The sequence below is a fragment of the Chaetura pelagica genome, unplaced genomic scaffold (assembly GCF_000747805.2).
Source record: "Chaetura pelagica isolate M959 unplaced genomic scaffold, ChaPel_1.0 scaffold713, whole genome shotgun sequence".
Classification (NCBI taxonomy): Eukaryota; Metazoa; Chordata; class Aves; order Apodiformes; family Apodidae; genus Chaetura; species Chaetura pelagica.
This window is the reverse complement of record NW_009952819.1, coordinates 262,941-268,273: the sequence shown is the minus strand read 5'-3', so window position 1 is coordinate 268,273 and position 5,333 is coordinate 262,941. Positions and strand designations below refer to the sequence as shown.

Here is a 5,333-nt window from a genome sequence, read left to right as displayed (position 1 = left end):
CCTCCCCTCCTGCTTCCCAAGCCGTGTTTCAACGTAGACAGCAGTAAACCCCAGCAGACGGCAGCTCCCGGGGCTGCCAGGGCCTCGCACCAGCACCAGCTGCGGCGCGTCTCCCGCTCCCCGTGCAGATGGGCCCGAGAGCATCACTTCCGCCTCGCCTGCTTTTAAAGACACACCAGGCCATGTGGCAGCGCTTTCGCCGCTCCCCGCCACGGCCCCGCGCGCCGCTGGGGCCCCCCGGGTGGGATGAGCCCTGCTCCCAGCACCAGGCATGAGGTCTTGTCAGACCTTGGCTCCCTGAGCCCTGCTCTGAAGGGTTTATGCTGTTCCCAACCCGCCTTTGGCAGCCGGCGCCTCCTTCTCCATCTCCGTGCCATTACCCGGGGAGCAGGGGCTGTTTACGCAAGACTCTCCCCCTGGGTCCAGCAGAGAAGCACCCGGAGTTCACCCAGGCAGGGTCAGGGGATCACACGCTCCCAAGGAAGGACAGGAGAAGGGGGAGCAGAGAAACTCCACAGCTGAAGCAGTCTCCATGGGGCACCTCCTTCCCACCCCACGGCGCTGTGCTCCTGTCTGCCCCTCATCCCGAGAGCACACGCCAGAGATCCGTGTCAACTTCAGGGACAGACAAATCACTCCTGCCCTCTCCATGTTGCCTACAAGCCAGCTCTACAGTCACATTACCCACAGCCATCGTTAGCCACATCAACCAGTGTTAAAAATGACCCTCCATTAGAGAATGGCCACGTGCCTTTAGTGCTGTCACCTGGCCAGTGTCAACCTGCCCTGGCCCGTGCTGCCTGTGAAGCTGGACTGAGCATCACGTTAGCCAGGGGGACTCCTGAAGATCAGGCTCAACAAGTCCTCACCTTCCCCCTGGCCCACTGATTAGCACAGGCAGAGCCAGCACAGTTCTTGGCAGCCTCTAACCAGAGAAAATTAAAGACCTGCACAGGTAAACCTGTGTAGGGTCACCTCCCAGCTGCACTTGAGAGAAGAACCACAGCCTTGGCCATGTTGCCGTTTCTGATCTTAGCACTAATGCAAGAAGAGATCCCAACAAGCCCCCAAAGGATGCATGGGGGCTGAAGTCCCCCCAGCACCAGGCACCCAGTTCTCCAAAGGACCAGGAGAGATGGAGCAGGACAGAGCTGGTAGGGCACAAGGCAGCCCCTGGGGTGGAAGCTACCGAGCTGGCAGGCTGCACCTGCGCCTGCAGAGGGCACGGGGCGGGCAGCCCTCCCTGCCTACACCTGGCAGGCTATAAAACGGCCCCGCAAGCTCAATCAAGAGTTTTACAACTTCACAAAGCACCATAATTAGCCTAATTATACAATGTTCTCTCAGAGAATTAAACAGAAATACAGTAATTGACTTGGTGCTGCTTAGAAGCACAAGGAAATCAAAGGCACGAACGCACATTAAAGAGTAAGAAACATCTCTTTAAAAGTGAGAGGATTTCCTGTCACGGTGCAAACATCTAAAGCTTCACCAAAGCGGCTGCACCTGGTGCAACCCCACTCCAGCTCCTGGGCACCCCTCTTTCTCCACCACCAAAGGAGTGATGAGGCAGAGCCCTGGGACAGCTGCCTCAGGCACCTCCTTTCCCCCTCTGCAGCAGGACGGACGGACACAGAGTGCCAAGGCTCCATTTCCTGCCTTTCATTTTACACAGCGACGCTGCTGCTTTGCCGAAATAGTGGGTTTGTTTCAGCGTCGGCAGAGCTGGCCAACACCTTGGTGGCACCACAGCATGAAGGCCCCTCCTGCCTGACCTGGCCTGTCACTGGCTCTGTCCAGACTCGCTGCTCAGGCTGCTGAAGCTTGGCTGTAAAGCAGACTCAAGCTTTGTGATTACAAATCATTTCCCCTCCCTGTTTGTTGCCCTGAAATGAGATCTCCGTATCACCCTGTACTTGGTGGAACAGTTTCAAGGGTAGATGTATGGATGAGCTTGTGTGACAGACCAGGCAGAATCCCCCAGCGAGCTCATCCAACATGACTCGATGAGGACTTCTGCTGCACTGCAGCTGGAGGGCAGGGCTGGAGAGTCTGACACACCAGCAAACACTCAGCTTTGCTGGAAACCTTTCCCTTCCCTGCCACAAAGCCCCACTCAATCTTTTGCCTCCGAAGCCAACGTCTAGATTTCAGAAACCTGAACTGCAAGTGGAAATTCCCTGCAGCGTGTTGATTATTGCATCTCCTGCTGGCACTTGGGGCAAGGGGAAAAAAAGTCATATGGCTTTCTGGACACACGTTTCACTAAGGAGTCTTGCATCAGAGGGCAGAAGCCAGCAGCCAGGAAAATAACTCCAATTACGGTAAATAAATCCCCAAATATGTGACAATCTGCCTTTTAAACAGGAAACAGAGGGGAATAAGCAAAGGAAGACTTTGGTCTAAACATTGCTGCCACCAGCCTCAAGAGCCCGAGAGAAAGACTCTGAAGACACGTCTGGGCCAAAAGCATTTACCTGAACTCTGCTGATGTCTCAAGTCTGAGCCAGCTTCCTTCCCTGCAAGGAAAGGCGCCGACAGTCCCCGGCAACTGTGCCAACCTCCAACACTCCCAACCACTTCAGAGGAGAAGCTCTGGAGGGTCAGCTGCCACCTCCAGACACACCCATGTCCCTCAGGAGGATCCACATGAGGAGCTGCTCAGCATAGGAAGCTGTGTGGCTCCAGAGATGAGCCATGTTGGCACCAAGGTGATTCTAACCTTTCGTCCTGTTCCCACAGCCAAGGTCTGGGCTGTGCATGGACACAGCGAGGAGTAGATGTCACTTGACAACAGGTTAAGAGTAAAAGCCCTTTGTCCAGGCAGTGACATCTCAGCACCTGCTCGCTCTGTGCAAGCCAGGCAGCATAGGGTAGGATTGGACACCAGCACCAGCCAGCCCTCCTCTGGGTTTCCTCTCCTCATGACAACTCAAAAGCCAAAGCGACTAAGAACAGCAACATGAAGGGAGAGAAACAACAGGTTTAATATCCAGTTCCTTCAACATTACGTTTTAACACCACCTCACTAAGGACAGCAGCACCCAGCCTGGCAGGGGAACAGCCCGCAGTGACTGCCAGATGCTCCCTGGTGACCTTGGTACAGACACTTCAGTCCACACTTGCCATCTGGCAGCCAAAACCCCAGCACCCTGGAGAAAGCCAGTTATGAAACTGCTCCATTCCTCACATTGACTGGGCTGCATTTACATTTCAAAACCCAGTCCTCCAGGCAGGTGGAGGGACCTTGGGACCTCTGCCCTCCAGGGGCACAGGACTGCAGGTTCTCAGCCTCCCCAAGACATCTGTAATACAACATCTTCATTGACCTCCCAGTTGTTGTGCCCAAAGCTGTTGTGGCCCACAGAGCTGCCTGCTCAAAGGTGCCAGCTGGACTCTGGTGAAGCACATATTTACCAGGCAAAGAGGGTAATTAGGAGAACAGGACGTGGTTCTGCTCCCCAGACAGGGGAAGATCAAATTGCTGCTTCTGCTATCTCTGTAGCCTAAGTTTTATTAAGCTTTGCTTTGTGCCTAATTTTAAAACTTCACCAAACCGAGGCAGGCGTCCACATCACTGCTTTATTTTTATACTCAATCTAATGCACTGGACTCCCATGTGTCTGGCTCCCAGCACCTCTGCTCCAACATGCAAGATGTGGTTAGGGCTTCATAAGAAGCCATTGAGATGTGGCTGCAGCAGAAGAGCACTACAGGCTTCCTTCCGCTGAGCCTGTTCTGATGCTGCAGTCAGCTCTTTCAACAAAGCCAGGGCCGAGCTTCAGAAACCAAAGGAGGACCATGGAGATGGCCAGAGCAGAGGTTCTGCTGAGGGCAGACACCACCAGCCTTTGCGACACCCCAGGGGGATATTTTAAGGGCTCAGGGCTTACAAGGCAGAGCAGCTGTGGTCAGTAAAGCGAAACGCGCTCCGTCCGCAGGCGGCTGGTTACAAAACCCTGGGCTGATTTCATGGGTCCCTTTGGGTTCAATGTGTCCTCTCCAGCCAGGCTGGGGTGCTGGACACACACACAAAAAGGGGAAGTCCTGTACCTGCTTAGACACTGCAACTGATTTGGAGTAACCTGTGGATCCTTTGGTGTGTCTATCAAGAAGAGTTGAGCAAAATCAACACCTCATAATCACAGAATCATTCTGGGTGGGAAAGACTTCTAAGATCGTTGAGTCCAACCATAACCTAACTCTACCAAGTCCATGTTCCCAAGCACCACATCTACACATCTCTAAAACACCTCCAGGAATGGAGACTCAGCCACCTCCTTAGGCAGTCTGTTACAGTGTTTAATTATCCTTTCAGTGAAGAGATTTTTCCTAATACCTAATCTAAACCTGGTGTAGGTCTGCAAGGAGCAGGCAGGACCACGCATGGTATAAAAACCCTTGCAAAGGCTGTAGTTAGCAGACACTCACTGTGGAAGAGCAGCTCTCTGGGTGCCAGGCAGGGAACCTCTGCACCCAGTGGCTTGTGCAGGACTGCCCTGCTCTGCACCACTCTGGGGACACTGGTGTGGCAGCACAACAGGGACAGGCACTGCTCTGAATTTGCTGCAAGGAGTGGGGTGTGAATCCTCCTTTTCTGCATGAGCCTCCAGGGTTTCCCAGCCAACCCTACCATCTCACACAGAAACCCCAACCATGCTCCAGATGCCCTACAGCCTGGTCCCCCGTCCTCACTTTCCTCTGGTTGAAACACAAGCCACTTCCCCGACCCTCAGCTAAAGCCAGAACCTCCCTGTTCCCCGACTCTGCTTGGCCCCGGGGGGATGCAACTTCATTCCCTACATGTGCTGAGGATGCACATATGGCAGCCCCCTCCCCTCCCCTCTCCACTTCCACCTAAGCCCGACCTCCTAACAACCTCCACACGGCACAACAGGACGGGCCCAGAGTGCCAGAAGGCATCCAGGTGCTGCTGCCTGACGCTTCACACCCGCAGCCAGGCAAATTTGCTGGGATTTCCGGGAAGTGTCTCTAGGGTGCCCCGTGCTGCTGCACCCCCACTTTGGTGCGAGCTTGTTTGGAATGCTGGGCTGTTGAGGGAGGGGGCTGGGGGGAGAGGGGAAGTTATTCTGGTGGTGGCCTATGAATAACATCCAGTGATTTATAGGAAGTATAATCCAATAATACAGTAAAATAAAACAGTGTGTCTGAGATGGGTTTGATTCCAGGAATTATAAAACAAATTATTAAAGAGAGAGAGAGAAAAAAAGCCTCAGAGAGGCCAGATCGGAGTAAATTGGGCCAGAAGGGCTTGGGAGGGGGTTTCTCTCTCTCCCCTCACCGAGATGCCCCTGCCGCAAGCACCGCTTCCA

General features: G+C 54.1%; 1 protein-coding gene across 1 annotated transcript in view; it reads right to left on the bottom strand.

Moving 5' to 3' along the window:
• SMG6 (SMG6 nonsense mediated mRNA decay factor) overlaps positions 1–5,333 on the bottom strand; it is a 124,382-nt gene that overhangs the window by 86,325 nt on the left and 32,724 nt on the right. The gene's annotated exons all lie outside the window — the stretch shown is intronic.